Source organism: Rattus norvegicus, chromosome 2 (genome assembly GCF_021556685.1).
Source record: "Rattus norvegicus strain SHRSP/BbbUtx chromosome 2, alternate assembly SHRSP_T2T, whole genome shotgun sequence".
Taxonomy (NCBI): domain Eukaryota; kingdom Metazoa; phylum Chordata; class Mammalia; order Rodentia; family Muridae; genus Rattus; species Rattus norvegicus.
Window position 1 is genome coordinate 202,570,455 of NC_141535.1, and position 20,475 is coordinate 202,590,929.

Below are 20,475 nucleotides of genomic sequence, written 5' to 3' on the forward strand. Positions count from 1 at the left end.
CACTATGAGGCCCCTGACACATATACAACAACTTCCTGGTCTGGCCTCAGTGAGAGAAGATGCACCTGATCTTTGAGACATTTGTGACAGGGGTGGGAAGGTTTAGTGGGGTGGGGCTTGGGGGTTTGGACATCCTCTTGGAGGTGCAGAGGGTGGGGGTTCGGGAGTTATGGGATGAGGAATAGTGAGAGGGCAAACCAGGAGGGGGATAAAGACTGGACTATAAAAAAAATTAAATACTACTACTACTGCTGCTGCTGCTGCTGCTGCTGCTGCTGCTACTACTACTACTACTACTACTACTACTACTACTAATAATAATAATAATAATAATAATAATAATAATAATAGAAAAGAAAAAAAGAATGGAAATATAGCAAGACTTTTGGCAGACCAACATTGAGGTCTTTCTCTAACGATTGGATTTTATGGCATTGTTTCAACTTTCCTTTTTCAGTTTTCTATTTTTAAAATGAATTAAATTACATTTATGTATTTGTGTATGGGTAGATGTGTGAGTAGTACAGAGATAGGAAACCCTGTTATGTGAGAGGAAGTCAAAGGACAACCTGTCAACATCTGCTCTCTCCTTTCTTTGTACTGGCATCAGTGTTCACATCGAGTTAAGTACCTTTATTCATGACAATTCCAGCCCTAGACTCAGTTTTCTGACCTAATACAAAAAAGGCTCTCAATCTTGGCAAACTTCTCTGCTTCTGTCCTAAGTCATAGACACAGCTTATGGTGCTAATTAGGTTCTTAGAATTTAGCTTATTTCTATAAATACAAAAATTTCCTTTCAAGGACCTCATAGCTTTCTTGTCTACTTCTCTATCACTTCTCTGAAACATTGCCTAGAATTGGAGTTGTATCTAGAATCCCAAATCTTCTACTAGAGGAACAGAAGGACATTGGTAAGAAGTTGTAGGACTGAGGCTTTCATTCAGAATTTATAAAAATGCTATTGGAAGAAATTCAAAACATTCAATCTCCTTTAGTTTCAGTACAAGATGCTTAATTTACTGCCAATTATACTTCAAGGCCAGGAATTTTAGGAAAAGCCATGCAGATTATCAACCTAATAAAACCTTAAAGCCTGAAGGAAGCCATGGTATGAGACTTTAAACACAGCATTCAGAGCATCCGTTTTTATCACAAAACTATTACTTCTTCATTAAACTTCCTTTATTAAAGAGTCATTCATGTATATATGTTACTGTAAACTACATCTTAAATTGTGTTTCACCTGATATACAATAATTAACATATTTATGAGATACTGTGGAACTTTGTGTGTGTGTTTGAACTTAGGTATAGAAATTGTGCATGTGTATGTAGTTTAGATTTTAATGTCAATCATCTTCAACAATTTTTCATCTCAATACTGGGTGTAAGCATAAAGAAAATTGAATTAAAACATCTATATCTGCACACTTATTGTAGCAGTAGTTGTAAAAGCCTATAGATGAAAACAACCTATGTATCTCTCACTGAATAGATGGTTAACTTAACTTTTTCTGTCGGTAAGCAAAGGAAGGGGCAAATAGTAAAATTTTCACAGCACTACAGACTGTGGATATAGCAATTTCTTCTCAAGTGTTTACTATTGTGGTGTCTTTCAGTTATAGAATTGTAAGATTCTCAAGTGTCCTTTCACCCCTCAGTGCTGAATTGTAAGTCTTAAACAGTTAGCCCTTAGAGATGGTTGATTGTCATGCCTAAGTACTAAATGTTCTAACAGCTACATCCATGGATATTACATATGTAGCTTCTGGCTTCCATTATTACCAACATAAAACAATTAGTGATAACAATTAGGTTTTGTTGATGTTTTCTTAGGAAATATTCTGTAGATAAAAGTTCAATGGTTTTCTATAAAGAGAGGAGCTAACAGGAGCCATTTTTACGTGAAAAGTCTCAAGTTCTAAAAGTTCATAGCTGCATGCCTATCAGATTTAAAGCTGAAAAGATTAAAAACATGTGTCTCTGTTATGAATGAAATGTTCCATAGTGGGTTCTGTTTTATTCTTGTGTTGGCTCTAAGGAAAATTATGATTGACATCTGCCTTTCCTTTTCAGCATTGATACTCAACATTCCATTCTATTGATACACATTTTCTATGTTTCTGGGTATTAAGAGTTTGCTGAGTTTTGATTTTTTCTGTCTATGTATTTTGTAAACTATATAAACTATTTCCTTAAAATTTGATTTGGTTATTTTACCATATTTATAGCATTAAGATCTACATTTTTATTTTCTTTGTGCATTACAATTTACTTGATAACTGTGATAGAAACTGCTTGCTTTATTTTTGAGAAGGTAGATTTTCTTCCTTAATCTATGAATTACATAGATCAAGGATAACAGAAGTGGTATGTTTAGATATAAGGGGTTGTAAAAAGATTGTTAAAATTTGAAAATGATACAGACAAAGCAGAAAGTTATCATGATAAACAACTTCAAGATCAGGTATGGGGAGAGAGACAGAAGAGAGAGGGCCAGCAAAATGAATGGAATCCTCCAACTAGTAGGGTTCAGGATTGGCGGCATCTCTAGGACATGCCAGAGACCTGGAGAGGTTCCCAGAAATCTATGGAGGTGACTTTAGTTGAGACTGATAGCAGTGGGGATATGGAAACTGAAGTGTCCACCTCCTGTAGCCAGACAGAACCCTGAGTAGAGGAATAAGGACACCAACTCACTGACAGAACTTCCGACCCCAAATTTGCCCTGCCTGAAAGAAATGTCAGGAAACAGACTGAACAGGGCTGACTGAAACTGGTGCAAATACCAATATCCAAACTTTGAACCAATATCAAAGGCTCTTATGGAAGAGTTGGGGGTCCCAAAAAGGATGGAAGCTCTTCAGGAAGTCCAACAGAGTTAACTCACCTGGACCCTTGGGCGTTGTCAGAGGTTGAACCACCGAACAAAGAGCATACAAGGACTGGACCTACGTACGCCACACATATGTATGTAACAGATGTGCAGCTGGGTCTTTTTGCAGATCTCCTGATAACTAGAGTGGGGTCTGTCCCTAAAGCTACTGCCTCTCTGTAGAAAGCATTCTCCCAGCTGGGCTGCCTTGTCTGGCATTAGTGGGAGAGGATGCACCTAGCCCTTCAGAGACTTGATGTGCCAGGGTGGGTGAATACCTAGGAGACCACCATCACCTCAGAGAACTGGAGGGGTGAGGGGAAGGGGCTGTGTGAGAGGGGAAAAAAGTGAGGGAGGTCAGTGATCAAGATGTAAAGTGATTAATTAATTAATTAAAATAGAAGAGAAAAGAAAAGGAACTTTGATACCAGATATCAGTACCCTTGCTTATACACTGACTAGTCTGTTAAAAAGGATGTGAAAAATCCTGACCATGTTATCTACAGTGAAATAGCAAATTATTACTACAGACCATGGAAGATAAAGAACTTACAAATGAAGGGATTAAAGGTCAGAGAAATGAAAGGAGAAAGAAAATGACAGAATTCAGTGGGAGTTACAACATTTTCAAATTAAAAATAATATTCGAATAGCACAATACATAAGCTCTAACAAAGCATAAATACTGTATATATGTCGCAATTTTAGACATTACCTCAAGTAAACATTTAGTTTGTTTTCAAAGAGTTGTATATTTTCATCAAACAGTAGAGAAGAGACCTCCAACATTCTAGCAAAGAACTATGATTTTAATAATAGCCATACTTATGTCATTCACATAGTAACTAGTATAATTTACATTGCATAAAAATGAGAGCTAATCATATCCTCTTTGGCAATATATTGTTACAGACCCACTGCTCTAAATTATGCAGCTTTCATGTCATATAAAAACAAGTAATGTCTAAACATTTATTCAGAGATGACCCACTTTTTTCTCATTTTTTGTAAGTACACTAAGCAGATAGTCCCAATGCTTCTGAGAATTATAATTTCAAGGAGAAAATTACAAAAGAAAGCATAGAGCTTTGTAAATAAAATTATAATGTCCTAGAAAAATGTAAAATCTGTGAGATTTTTTAAAAACCACAAAAAGCCTAATAAAACATTTCAACAGGAGTGCTGTCTATTTTTAAGTGATCTAACTCCAGAGGGACTAATATTTTTCAAAAAGCTTATCAACACCTATGATATAGATTGAAAATAAAGATTTAAAATTGCCATTGTAAAATGTTTTCTTAGTGATATTACATTTTAAAAATTGCTGTTTTAAAATTATACATACAACATTCTAAGTTTAACTATTGTTTTACATGTTTATTTTAATTAATAACCAAACAACCAGTTTTAATAAATAACTATAGAGTCTCTGATACTGTTTATGAATGGCCAGCTTAAATTAAAAAAACATGGTAAGAACAAGATGTTTTACATAGCAAAATAAAAAAATTAATAGTAGCTTTACTCTCCAGATATAAATGTCTCTGAGGGTTATTACCTCTGTTTTCTAAGCCAGGCCTAGTTCTGAAAGCTTCTAGGTTCTCTGCAATGTAATTTAGTCTTAGAATATCTTAGCCTCTGAAACTTACTATTGAATAAGCTCACCCTTTCTTCATAACTTTTCTAGCTCAAACTCTGCTTGCAAGATGATTGATTCAATCTGGATTCTTTCTCTTGGCCTATTCTATGTATTCTATCAAATCTCTCTGATTCATCACTTTGTCTACTACTCAATTACACATCACTTCCAATCAAGGCTGCTTGCTTCCTTCTACAAATTAAAAAATTTCATAAAGTCATTGTTTTTGATAGCTGAGTAGTACTCCATTATGTAGATGTACCACATTTTCTGTATCCATTCCTCTGTTGAAGGGCATCTGGGTTCTTTCCAGGTTCTGGCTATTATAAATAAGGCTGCTATGAACATACTGGAGCACGTGTCTTTTGTATATGTTGGGGCATCTTTTGGGTATATTCCCAAGAGAGATATAGCTGGGTCCTCAGGTAGTGCAATGTCCACTTTTCTGAGGAACCTCCAGACTGATTTCCGGAATGGTTGTACCAGTCTGCAATCCCGCCAACAATGGAGGAGTGTTCCTCTTTCTCCACATCCTCACCAGCATCTGCTGTCACCTGAGTTTTTGATCTTAGCCATTCTCACTGGTGTGAGGTGAAATCTCAGGCTTGTTTTGATTTGCATTTCCTTTATGAACTAAAGATGTTGAACATTTCTTTAGGTGCCTCTCAGCCATTCGACATTCCTCAGCTGTGAATTCTTTGTTTAACTCTGAATTCCATTTTTAATAGGGTTATTTGTCTCCCTGAAGTCTAACTTCATGAGTTCTTTGTATATTTTGGATAAAATCCCTCTCTCAGTTGTATGATTGGTAAAGATCTTTTCCCAATCTGTTTGTTGCCGTTTTGTCCTAACAACAGTGTCCTTTGCCTTACAGAAGTTTTGCAGTTTTATGAGATCCCATTTGTCGATTCTTGATCTTAGAGCATAAGCCATTGGTGTTTTGTTCAGGAAATTTTCTCCAGTGTCCATGTGTTCAAGATTCTTCCCCACTTTTTCTTCTATTAGTTTGAGTGTATCTGGTTTGATGTGGATGTCCTTGATCCACATGGACTTAAGCTTTGTACAGGGTGATAAGAAAGGATCGATCTGCATTCTTCTACATGCTGACCTCCAGTTGAACCAGCACCATTTGCTAAAAATGCTTTCTTTTTTCCATTGGATGGTTTTGGCTTCTTTGTCAAAAATCAAGTGACCATAGGTGTTGGTTCATTTCTGGGTCTTCAATTCTATTCCACTGGTCTATCTGTCTGTCTCTGTACCAATACTATACAGTTTTTATGACTATTGCTCTGTAATATTGCTTGAGTTCAGGAATAGTGATTCCCCCAGATGTCCTTTTATTGTTGAAGATAGTTTTATCTATCTTGGGTTTTTGTTATTCCAGATGAATTTGTAAATTCTTCTGTCTACCTCTATGAAGAACCTGTAGACTTGTTGGGGACCAGTGTTCCTCACTGAATCATCTTGGTGGCCTAAAATTTATTTTAAATGTATGTTCATATTAATTAACAAAAACATTATACCAAAATCAACACCTTTAAAGTTTTATTTCATAAAAAGCAGAGCTGAATATGAAAACAAATGACATCACAGGGCAAAACAATAGTCAAAAATCTGGAGATTCTAGGGATTGTACCTGACAGATTTTTAAGCTGGACAGAATCCACAGGATGATTAAGCATATAAGAACATCTATACACCAATTTTAACAGGTTGATATTGGCCAAATTTGGGTTAGAATGAAAATTAAAAGCTTCTGGCTGGTTGTGGTGGCGCATGCTGGTAGCATTTGCTGAAGGAGGCAGAGGCAGGAGGATCACGAGTTCGAGGCCAGCCTGGGCTACACATTTTGGGTTGCGGATTAGCTCAGTGGTAGAGCGCTTGCCTAGCAAGCGCAAGGCCCTGGGTTGGGTCCCCAGCTCAAAAAAAAAAAAAAAAGCTTCTGATATCCTGTCTTTGAGATACTAGACAACATGAACGAATTAATCTTTAGGATAAACCACATCTTATGCTAAAATCACTATCAATCCCCTCTGGAGACTGGCACAGGAATAATAAATGTTTGAATTTCAAAATCTGATGAATGGTTTCCATGAGAGTAGCCTACATATCAATTAAAAATGAAGTGTAAGGCTCTGCAAGACCCACAGGCAGAATTATTGTTGAGCTCCGACCCACTAATGTCTTCATTTCAATGAAGATAAAAGAATGATTCAACAATTTTGATGCAAGGCACAGCCCAGGTAAAAAGACCACTAAAACTTTGAGGATTCATCTATGAGATTATTCATGAAACTCACCTACATCTTTCACCTCCACAACAATGTTGTTTATTAGAGCAATAAGGCATAAGCCTTATTAAATATACAAAGTTCCTAGGACAAAACAAAAGAGTATATTTAGGACAATGGGAAAACCCAAAATTCCTGTTATTTACTCTGTTCAACTTTAAAATGTGTTATAATTCCTGGTCAAATACTTTTAAATTTGAAAACAATTTGCACATCCCAGTTTTCATACCAGATGCATCATGTCTGACTTGTACAAAATCATAAAAGTTTACATTTTCATTTCTGTTGATGTGACAAATATTGGATATAAGCAAAATTTTGGAGAGAAAGAATTTAATTTATAATTCCAGTCTTCATTGTAGGGAAATCAAAGTGACAAATGCTTGGAAACAGCCCATCATACCACATCTGCAGTCATGAGGAGAGATAAATCAATTGACCCAGGAGGGTTTTTTTTTGCTTGTTTCCTTTCATCTCGCTTTGTTTATTTTTACAGTGTCCAAGGCACACATAACTTCTCCTTGAGACTCCCTTCCCTCAGTAATCGAGGAAATATTAGGTTGGAACTTAAAGCTTGCCAGCACCCAAAATATAGTTTAAGATACAGACTTGAGAAATGACTAACATAAGAAAGTCAAATGCAAGATAGCAATAATTTTTATATTGTGAAATTATCAAAAAGAAACAAAATATTTAAAATTAGTATGCCAAAGTATGTAATGGAAAGGGTAGATAATGAAGGAAAGGAGATACATAAGCAATATAAACAAGAAAAAAGGAAATCCAAGGCACCAAAAGACATATGCTGGAAAGTATAAGAAAACAAACAAATTAAAACTGTTCAGAAATAAAGACCCCCTGAATGGATTATCTGTAACTTGTACAAAATTTTGGAATGAATCAGAATTTGTGATTGTGGACAGAGGTGGGGATATCCTCTAGGAGATGGGGGAAGGGGTTATGGTATGAGGAACAGACAAAGGGCAGACTGGGAGGCAGTTAAAAACTGGACTTTAAAAAAAAGATTAAAGAATTAAAAAAAAAAGAATCTAGAAACAAGCACTCAAAACAGGAGCTTTATTGGACATTGCATATCCCAAACATAAAAAAACAAAACAAACAAACAAAAAAAAACTAGACACCAAATGTTTGCTTATTAACTGAAACTGTACTTATAGAATCCATATATACCTGTGGTTTGAATATACTTGGCCCATGAGAAGTGACACTGTTAGGAAGTATGGCCTTGATGGAATGGGTGTGGCCTTGTTGGAGGAAGTGTCACTGTGAGGGTTGGGTTTGAGATCCTATGCTTAAGCTCTGCCCAGGGCAAAAGAGACATTCCTCCTGGTTTCCTGTGGTAGAGAGTCTTTCCTGGTTGCCTTGGATCAAGGTGTAGAACTGTGGGTTTCTACAGTACCATGTCTGCCTGGACACGGCCATGCTTCCTGCCATGATCATAATAGGCTGAACTTCTGAAACTATAAACCAGCTCCAATTAAGTATACTTTTATAAGAGTTGAATTTGTCATTGTATCTCTTCACAGCATTGAAACCCTAACTATGACAATACCAAACTGTAAACATGATTAAATAAACAAGATCCAAAACTTGAAAAAATATTTCTTCTTCATCGAATAGAACATTGAACATTGTTAAGATTAAATATTTCCCCAAGTTGATCTGTACAGTCATCCAGTCAAACTCCAGAAACTTATTTTTGACTCTTAGTAATTTCATAATAAAGTTTTATATAAATATGAACAACTCATACAGACAAAATACTGATGAACAAATTTGAAAATGAAGCATTACCTAATGTAAAGATTTTTAAAAATAAAGATCTAATACTTCAGTTCAGTATCATATTAAGGGGTGACATTATCAACAAGACAAAGTAGAAAACCAAGAAAGAAGGGATATACAGAAGCATGTATAGACAAACACCTATTAATAAAACTAATATACAATATATAACATAATTAAATTTGCAATTCAAATTCATCAAAATTCTATATGACAACATAACTGAAAATTGATTGATCGTACCAGCATTTGTTTCTTAATGACAACTCCAAATCAGTAAGTTTAAAAAAAGAAATATAAGATAGAATACTAAAACTGGACAATAAAAACTACATGAAAAATAGTTTATAGAAAACTCAATAGACAAGTCACAGACGGGGAAGACTATGTATATTTATAAAATAAGTCAGATGAATGACTTAGACAAATCTATTCAAAGACTTTTAACTAGAAAATGAAGAAACACAATTTAAAAATACTTAAAATGTGAATTGCCTCATATCAAGAAAATGATATACATTATGGTGCATGCATGTAATCTCAGCACTTGGGAAACAGACAAAATAACAAAAAGAGTTGAAAACCCAACTGGGGTCTAAGTCAAGTTCCTTTGTATTTTTTTAAAAATAAAAATAGTAAATACAAAGATGAGAATTGAGAATAAACATGAAAATATTCCAGTTAATTTTTCATTAGAATATGGAAAATAATTACAATGAAAATGATGAAATAGCCTACATGTTAATAAAAACATAACTAGTGCCTTTTTGGTTTACAGCCCTCAAAGGAGGGACTGAAGTCATATATCTAGCTTATCACATAGTTCTGTAGTCCTTTGTGTAAAAGTAAAACAAAACTGACATGTGAAGTATGCCTTTATTTATTTATTTATTTATTTATTTATTTATTTATTTATTTATTAAGAACTTTGAAGATGTATCAAGACACATTTTAAGAGAATGAAAGATATGCATAGAATAGCTTTATTCATATCATTAAGTGTGGATCAAGCTGTCAAACAATTGGAAATGGAAAAACAATTTGTGAAATAGCCATAAAAAGTAACGTGCAATATTATATTGTTTGGTTAAATCAATGAAGTACCATAAATATATAAATTATGTGTTTCTAAATGAAACCTAGCCTGAGTGATGACATGTGTCATTCCAGTTATCGGAAACTCAGACAAAGAAAACCAGTACTCACCATAGTGCTGTCTCAGTGTTTTCCAGAGGATGGTTGACTAGGGGAAAAAATGGTCTGTATTTTACTACTTTGACATTATTTTTGTTATAAACACATACTACTACTATTTGTTAAAATATATTGAAATTTTGGCTTTAATAAAGTCATCTAAAATGCTTCTTGTACGTACATTGTGTTTGATAAGAAATTTGCATTCAAGTACATATTGAACACTTACTATATTTCCTCTGCCGTGCTCCCCTACTCTGCCTTTTAAACCAATTTGTCACTAAAGACAATTTTGTTTCTACTTCAATTTCATATTTACATATGGATTTTAATATCTATGTAACATCTGGAAAACACAAAGGAAATTTATTTGTCTTTATGGGCTTGACTTAATTTGTTTCATATAATTGTCACCAGTTTCAAGCAAATGGCATGACTTTGTCCTTATTTAGAGTAGAACACATTCTATTATGCATTAAATCACATTTTCTTCATCAATTTTTCTGCTACTGGACACAGGAGTTATGTTTGCCAAGTACTGCAATAATTATCAATGTGCAAACTTCTCAGTGATATGTTGATCAGGGTTCTTCAATTAAATGCCCATGACTGGTATAATTAAATTATGTTACAGATATATTTTTAGTGTTTTGAGGAAGTCCAAATTGATTTCCATTGTATATGTAAAAGTTCCTAATTTTACTATCAGTTAATAATGTTCCCTTCTTTCTCCACAAACTTACCAGAATTTATCCTGTGTTTTCTGAAGTACTAACATTTTGATTGGGGTGTAATATGGCCTGTTAAAGTTGTATTTCTCTGATAGAGAGTAAAATTCAATATTTTATTCAGTTTTTGATTAAATATTTTTACTTTAGCTTTCTCATTCATAAGCCTGCTTATTGGTTGAAGCTTTCTGATTCCTTATTCACTTTTTAATTTTTAGTATATTTTAAATATTGATATTCTGGCAGATTTAAAGCCAACAAAGATTTATCTCCCTTTCTGTAGACTGTGTCTTTACTTGATATTATCTAGCTGTTCCTCCTGCAAACAAAAACATCCCTTGCTACTGGGAAGTTTCTTAAGATAGAAAGTAAACAAGTCAAAATTGCTTCAAGAAGTCCGTGAAACTCCAAAGATTCACTAAGCCCACTACCTCCTCTAGAGTATGCAGTCAAGATGCTGTATGACACTTTCAGCTTCAAAGAAGACCTAAGGCAAATAGCTTGAAAAAGGCAGAGTCCAACAGAAAAGTGTAGAAAAAAAAAGGGCCCCCTAAACTGCCTGGAATAGGAGTCTCTTAAACATGTTACACGTCTGAAAATGACACTCTATTGAGGTCAGCTGTCTGCAGGCTGTGCAGTATGCTCTAAGATTTTTGGATTTGGTGAGATGTCACGCAAGCTCAGGCACACTTTGTTGATTCAGCTGTCATTGAGTTACTCATGTGATTTTTTTCCCATAACACTTTAACTATCCCTCTGTAAGTAATTCTAATAAAATACATTGTTGTACTCTGATGGACATTTGTGGAATATGTGCTTTGGTCTGTGGTGAGCTCTTTATCTGGTGTGAGCACATGTCTTTTTTTTCTCTCTAGAAAGAGTCTGTCAAGCGACATTAAACATTCTTTGTTTTGAAGAATCTTCTCAATGTCATATGGGTACATCTGTTAATTCATGAGAGATTTCCATAGTGACTATATTCCTATTTTGGAAGTGAAGAGACTCTGGACACCCAGACATGACAAGCATAGTGCTGGAAGGCCTTGATCTTCCTTCCTTTTCCCTCCATCTTGCAAAACAAAAACAAAAAACAAACAAATACAAACAAACCAAAAACCCTATTGATTACTTTCCTAAAGCTAGTCACCAAGATCTTTTCTCTTATTTGATCTCTTCCTCCTCCTATGTCTATCAAAGCTAACAAAGTACCAAATCAATAGTGTCAAATCAAAGTATCAAATCAATGGTGCCCTTTGGCTCCCCTGAATAGCCTGCCCAATTACAGTTAAATACCTCATCCTAACACAGGATTTCCTCATTGAACATTACAAACTTCCATTTGCCAATGGGTCACATCTTTCTCCTTTTTACCTAGAAGCAGCCTTTTGTCCCTTTGGGACAGATACCCCTTCCAAATCTCCCTTATTCCCTTCAGCTTTTCTCTGGTTGTCTATCTACTGTCTTTTATTTTTGCTCTTTTTTTCTCTAAGGAAATAAATTACTTTTGTGTTGAGAACTTGGTCTTGGGGTGTCCTAAAGTGATACCAATCCTTTCAGAATGTCATTGCTTATAATTATATACTGAAGTGTTTTCCAAACTTTCCTCAAACAACTTCAGAGTTCCATGTCTTACAGTAAAACTCTTGGCTCATATGGAGTGTCCTAATTTAGAATGCTAATGCTGGAATGAAACACTATGTATGACCAAATCGAGCTGGGGAAGAAAGGTTTTATTTGGCTTACACTGCTGCATCATAATCAATCATTGAAGTTAAATAAGTACAGAAACTCAAAGCAGACAGGATGTTCAAGGCAAGCGATATTATAGAGGCCAATGAGAGGTACGGTATATTGGATTTCTCCTTATCATCTTCTCAGGCTGCTTTCTTAGAGAAACCAGGTCCACCAGCTAATCAATGACATCAAACACAATGCTCTGGGTCCTCCTCAATCAATCACAAATTAATAAAATGCCCTAGAGCTGCATCTTACGGTGGTTTTTTGTCAATTGAGGTTACATCCTTTCAGATGACTATACCCTCCATCAATTTGACATAAAACTAGCCAGCACAAGGGTCTGACTTTTTTATGAAATAGAAACGGACATCAGGTATCATTCTTTTACACATAGATAAGCAGTTTCCCCAGCAACATTTGTTAAATAGTCTGTATTTCTATTGGTGGAAGTATTTTTGATCTTTATCAAAACCAAGAGTCCTCAGCTGCATTTGTGTGTACATTTGAGTCTATGTATCTATTTTTGTGCAACCATTATTTTTCTTTATTTTTAACAACTATGAAATATAATTTCAAACCAGGCTTTCATAATTCCATCAATACCACCATCCTCATTGTTTTAAATATTATTTATATTGGCTATATTATACAAAACAAACTACAGAATGAATTTAATTACCTTTAATTTCACACTATTATTAACAGATATAGAAGCAATCTTAAGCCTCAAGTGAAACCACAAAATACTCAACATAGACAAAGTAAAATCTTCATAATCAATGCTGGCATGTCTCAGGCTGTCATTATGCAATTATGCAGGTCTAGTTTGGGCAACTAAAGTGACTAAGGTTAAATCATCTTGTCCTGTCTCTATTTTGTTTTTCCCTAGAGACTTCTCAGCCATCCAAATGTTCCCAAGAGATGACTCTTGCAACACTTTTTGATTGCCCATGACTCTGACCATGATCCAAATGTATTAACCAAACTAATTATTTAGTAATATAAACATGAAACTAAGTAGCTACAGGAAGTCTAAATCAAAAGTCTTTGTTAGGGTCTATGAAATACTGCTATACAAAAAGACCGACAGTACATGGTTACTTACTCCTACCACCTCATAGATGCAATGCTATCTTGAATACTGATGCATCTGTGATTTTTTTAATTAAAGAAGTGCTTTCTGAGAGGAGCCTGATATGGATGTCTCCTGAGAGGCTCTGTCAGAAACTTACTGATACAGATGAGGGTGTTTGCAGCTAACGATCAGACTGAGCACGGGGATGCCAATGGAGGAGTTAGAGAAAGAACTAAAGGAGGTAAATGGGTTTGCAACCCCATAGGAAGAAAAACAATATCAACCAACCAATCCCCCAAGAGCTCCCAGGGACTAAACCACCAACCAATGAGTATACATATGGAGGCACCTATGGCTCCAGCAGCATATGTAGCAGATGATGGCACTGTCTGGCATCAAGGGAAGGAAAAGCCCTTGGTCCTGTGAGGACTTGTTTCCCCGGTGTAGAGGAACACCAGGGCATTGAGGTGGGAGTGGGTGGGTGGCAGTAGGAGCATCTTCACAGAAGCAGAGGGAGGGGAGAAGGTATGGGAGGGACAGGGGAAAATATTTAAAATGTCAATACATAAAATATCCAATAAAAACAATTAAAAAAGAAAATCATATCCCCAAGTTCCAATAGCAAGAAAACATTTGGAGGTGTCAGCCTATTTTTATCTAACCAGACTCATCTTTGTCAGGCAAAATTATTGACCTCATGGGAGGTGAAGTAAGCCAAATTTTGGCTAAATTTATGTGGACTTTGGAGAGTTTGTAATTCTACCTTATATTCATAAATATATTTTTTAAACTCCCAAAGCAAATCTATTTCCTTCTGTAATGTAAAAACTCATCTTTGGAATAAAGAGTTAAGTGTCCAAGGGTTGTAACAGATACGAGATTAGAGGGAGCTAGCCCGGCTTGGACTCTGCCCCTTCACAGCTGACAGACTCCAACAGAAGTGGATTTAAGTCTCCAGTAGATAGAGTTGGGCAGGGCAAGGGAGGAGTGGACCTGGGATAGTAAGATGCAGGCTGCTGTATTTACCAGTGGTTCTTCGGGAGGGATCCCTGGAGAATACAAAGTCACTTCCCTGTTTTGAAACAAAATAAATTAGAAAAAAATAAAACTACACTTTTTTGTTTTGTAAAAACAAAAAAAAGAGGACTAAGTCAACTTTGAACAGGAGGAACTTAAAATTTTGAAAACATTTGTGGAAAGAGAAAATTGGCTTTCTGATTAAATGGCAAATGTTCCAGTGGCAGGGTCTATTTTAGTTGGAATGTGTTACAGTGTATGTGCATGTCTATGGACCTGAGTCTTTAAGTGGTTTATACATGGTTCACAAAAGATGGTTGGTAAAATCTTGATTATTTCTTTTTGTTAATTTATCTCATTAAAAGTCCACTGGAACTAAAAGAAAGGAAGGAAGGAAGGAAGGAGGAAAGAAAGAAAGGAAGAAAGAAAGAAAGAATGAAAGTCAACAAAATATTCTAAATTAGCCTATTTAGTGTAGTTTCCAATAACTATTTTACATGGATCATTTCACAATCATATTGTTGATATTTTATAGTGCAATTTTATTATCATGTCTAGAAGATTAACAGCAGACATTCTAGTTTTTTTGTATTTTATGATTTTTACCACATTATAACACATTTATATTTAAATGGATTATACATATATTTTATTATAAAAGAATTTGTTTCTTAATTAGATTTTAAATATTTTGAGCAACATTTATCTTTTGTCTTCCCTTCTCTCCTTTGATATTCTGTTTAATCTAATCTGTTAGTCTGTGCATTTTGATTGAGGGATTTAACTCACAAGCATTTGGAATTATTAATGAATGATATGTATTACATTGTATCATTTTCTGTTAAATTTATGGTGTTTGTTTTCTAATTCTTCATTTACTTATTATTAACTATTATGCTAGAGTTATTTATTCTATCTGTTTTCTCATACACATATTGATCTTTCTTCTCAGAAAGATTTCTTTAAGTAACTTGTGTAGAGTTGGTTTAGTGGTCAAGAATTCTCTAACCTATTTTACTCTTGGATTTTCATCTTGCTTATTAAGTTATAATAGAAAGTTTTGGAGCATATACTAGTATAGTTTGGCAGGTGCCATTTATCAGAGCCTGAAATACATCATTCCAGGCCTTTCTGGCTTTCTTCTTTCCTGTTTCAAGGAATTTGATATGATTCCCACGGTCTAGCCCTTAGGGACAACTTGATGTTTCTGTCTTGTAACTTTCAATAGACTGTGTCCATTCTTTATACATAGCTTTAAGAATATATAAGGGAAATTTTTCTCTACTCCATCAAACTTGTGGTTCTAAAGGTCCCAATATCTACACTAGCACCTCTTTCCATGTATCTGGCAAATTTCTTTACAGTTTTATTGAATAATATTTTTCTGTGCCATCCATGAGCAATTCTTCTTCACCTTTTACTCATGACTCATATATATTCCTTTTTTCATGCCATTCTTTAGGCTTTTAATATCACATTCATAATGTTCTAAGTAATTTTTTGTCATTTTTGAGTGCTCTAATTTCTTCACTTCATTCACAGGTTAGTATTCCTTTCTTCCATGATTTTTTTCAATTGTTGAAACTTTCTATAGAGCTTTTGGTTTAGAATGCTGAAATTTTCATTCCAGTGTTATAGGTTTTGTTCAATATTTCCATCTCTTAATTACATTTCAAATTAATATACTATATTTGAGTACTTATTTTATCCAGCTATATGTGTTCTCTTGTGACTCATTCAGAATTTTATTACACCAACTTTCATATCCGTAAACATATTTCAGCCCAACAGTTGAATTTGTAAGAATTTTATATAATTTACATTCCTTGAAAGACATTACTCTTGGATTATTGATTTGTTACCTCAATGTTTTCATATCTCTTATGCTTTTGCATTGAAATTTGTGACTTGGAATTTCATATTGATTAGATTGTTTTTATTCACAGTTCTCTTTTTAGCAAAATTATTTCATTGTTTAAGAGGGCTTTGTTTATCCTAGGAATGATAAATTATTTTATATGTTGGACCAATGTTGAGGGTATTATTACTCTGATAATATGCTGCATACTAAAATATCAATTCCTTTTAGTATATATGGGAAGAATAAAAAGGAGACCAAGATTCATCATTAGTGTTGTGTTGATACTAAATCTCTACTATTTCTTTAAGTAATCAGATGGGCTTCATTATAGGGACAGATGACATGAGCATTTAGGTTCTTTTAGTAAAAGGAGTGGCATAAAAAGATGAAGGTAAATGAATGTTATTAGGTAAGGAACTGTAAATCTTAGGAGTGTGATACTTGGAGACATGAAAAATTGGGCTAACATAAGTTCTTTGGGGGAGCCCGTCAATGGGAAAATGGAAGGGAGGTAATGCAGTAAACAAGAAAATGGAGTATGAAACAGCCTCTCAAGTTACAGTGGTATTAAATGTGAAGAAATCAAACTCATGGCTAGAGGGAGATTGTATGTAGGTTAGCCCAATTCTTAGTTGCAACCTCAACTAGAAATGTTCTTTCCTGAGATACCAGATGAAAGTCACTCTTATGGCTCCTTAAGAATCTAGTCAGACACTCTCATCATAACTGTACTTTCTTTTACAGGCTGGTTTGAGGTTGCTGTCACCTAAGCATTAGGTCAAACTTATCAGCCATACATGTTTGTTATACCTCTGTGTAGCCCTTCAACTCTGTATGAATGCTGCCTCTGCAGATGGACTTCTTTGCAAAACTGAAAATGGCTTAGAATATTCATTTAAACTCTTCTATAGACTCTGTGTTCTAAAGGCATCTGGTGATATTTTTTTCTTCACTTCTATTTAGAGATATTCTGCTGCCCAGGTTTGAGGATATAATCCCATAAAACTTGCTCAAAGACAGTCCAAAGTCCCGTAGCCAAAGCTGTAGTGTTACCAAGCTGCTGGCTAAGCCATAATATTTTCAGTGGCATTTCCTGACTGCTCTGCTCTTCCTAGGATAACTTCAATGTTCCCAAAGAGTACAGGGGGAGTTTTCCCAGTGCTGTTTCTCTTCACCCTTCACACTTACATAACTTTTTTCTGTTTTTTCCCTCTTTGTTTTATGTTTAAAGTATTTGTTAAAGAGTACGGTGCTGACCTCATAAGACTGTCTGTCTTAATATGCTTACAATTCTTGCTTTCATATGGAAAGTAGAGTTCCACACGCTACCCAGTTCCTCTGGAACAGATTATGTATTTCCCTTAAGTCTTGTTTACAATTTCATATTCTATTTTGTTATTAAACTATGGATTTTTAACAATCCCTGCCCATTTTGACAGCAGTTATCCAGTTTACCCTAGTTTAGTTTCTTGATATGGTATCAGATCATACCTTTATTTTTCTACCTTTTCTAATAAAAACAAATTTAAAATATTTAAAATATTTGATGATTGCATCCTAAAATGCAGAATGTGATTAAACTATATAAATTAATCTTGTAAGGAAATAGAAGAAAACATTATTTTGAAAATGGAGTAGTTTACAAAAATTAATTGCACAGACATTCTATTTCCTAGTTATTAAAGTTCTCCATAGGGTTATTTGACTGTTCAACAAATATAACTGGGATTGAACTAGGAAAAGGGATGAGAAATGGCAGGCGTCAGATTTCTTACCTGCTCTGGCTTAAAGTTCCGAAGGATTGAGGGAAGCTATTTTCAAGTTTGTTCTTTGGCTAAGGTCAATGTCCTCGAGTCACTCTGGGGCAAACAGGTTCACTTTGCGTTGACTTTCATGTCACAGTTGATCCGTGAGTGAGATCACAGCAGAAACTCAAGCAGCAGCTGCAATAATTACCATGCAGGAAAACGCTTTTATCATTTGCTGGCAGCCTTATACTCCAAACTGTTATCTTACGTAGACTTCTCTTTTCTATTTAGTAATAGTATCCACAGTGGGCTGGGACTCCGTACGCCAATTACTACCCAAGACAATGAGTGTCCCATAGACAGGCTTACAGTATAATCTGATCTAGGCAGCTCCTCAGTTGAGACTTCTCCTCTATGCTATGTTAAATGAATGATGAAGGAAAATCAGGACACAGAGACATCAACATGAACTCATGATAAATTTGATAAATATCAATTAGTGACAAAACACTTATGTATACGCATTGTCTTAGTCTCTTTTCCATTTCTGTAATAAAATACCCTAACAAATCCAGATAAGGGGTAAAGTTTTTACATGGCTCACATTTCCATTTTATACCTAAGAGTGGCAGGGAATTACAGCAGCAGGAGCTTTAAGGAGCTTTAAGCTTTGCCTCTGCAGTATGTAAATGAATAAATGAAAAGTCCTTGTAATCAGTGGTCAGCTTCCTCTTCCTTTCTTTTCCTTAAGACCATGGCCCCAACTTAATAGGAAGAATCTGTCTATGAAGGGGACACCAGATACTGCCTAGCAGCCAACTCAAATTGCTTACGTACAGAGAGAGAGAGAGAGAGAGAGAGAGAGAGAGAGAGAGAGAGAGAGAGAGACGAGACAGAGATATACAGAGAGAAAGACAGAGAGACAGAGAGACACAGAGACACAGAGAGAAACAGAGAGAAAGCAAAAGAGCATGTCACTCATTTTCAGCTGAAGATAGAAATACCAGTATATCATCACAATTTGCATTCACATATTAGTTTCAGAAGTCACACTACAATAAATAAAGCCAAGGTTCATTGAAGAAATGGTCAGATGTATAACGGGAGGAGAAAATATACAAACAGAGACAGTGACATCTTAGCATTAAAACAATACAGATATGATTAAAACTTAAAGGACTGGGGATATAGCTTAGGGTATAACACTGAACACTTGGCAAGTAAGAAGCATGCCCTGAACTTGATTAAAAGTAGTGGGGAGGGGGCATGTAAAAAGCAAAAAGAATTGTGAAATATTAAAAAAGAAACATTAATCAATAGACACTGTACAGATTTTCAACAACATCGTTTTAAACACTGTTCATGACCACATCTTGATATTAACATATGATTAAATGAATGAATGTGTGAATAGAGAAATGAAAGTAATTCATGATGACATTTATGCTTTATGGTACAGAAATTCTATTTTAAAAATCTTCTATGATGTACTCTAGGAGGTTAAGAATGAATACCTAGTTCTTATGCATGAGATCTTCAATGTATATAGTTGGAAATGGAACATAGAAGAAGCTGACAAACAGTTTCTTGCATGGTGATAACTCTTGTCATAAATACTTGTTTTCAACATATGATAGATTAAAGCATAGCTGCTTTTCAGGGTTTATGTATTTGTTATGTGTGTGGGTGTTTTGCCTGAATATATGTCTGCATAGGTCATATATGAAGTATCCTCAGAGGCCAGAAGAAGGTATTGGATTTACTGATCTGGACCTACAGCTAATTTTTGAAGGTTGCAAACTACTATGAAGGTTTAAGCTGTGTCTCCATTCCCTAAGCATCAGACCTTGAAAATAACAGTTCACTATGAAAAACCAAATAAGTAAACTTACCTGAACTCTGTCATATATTTTTTCAAAAGAAATTATGGAATCTGAGGATGATATAGAAGTATACCTCCAATATTAAAAGTAACTGCCATTTCAGAATCTTTTCAGGTGTTTACTTTTCACTTTTAACTTTGTACTTACTCAATGCCCTCCTCCAGGTCACCCCCTTCCACAACACTTCCTCCATTCCTCTATCCCCTTCTCCTCTGAGCAGGTAGGAGCCCCAAGGGTATACCCCTACCTTGGCACATCAAGTCTCTGCAAGGCTAGGCACTTCCCAATTCTAGCACAGAAGCACTATAAATAAAATAATTAGTATTAAGCAAATGTTTTGATCCTTTATCTCCTGAGCCTAAAAACAATCCTAGGACTTCTGGACAAGCTTTGGTCATTCTGTTGTTGCTTTGTATCTTTGATGGTTGAATTGCAACAGACAACTGTGTGGCTAATTTTTGAAAATTAATATGTCCATGATATATAATTTTTTCTACTAGGAATAAGATATTTCCCTCTTGTCAGTTCTCTACCTTCACCCACATATAGTTCTTTCTACTGAGTATATAGTTTCATATTTCTTTGTTCTCTTCTTGAACAATTAGATATTACTGATTG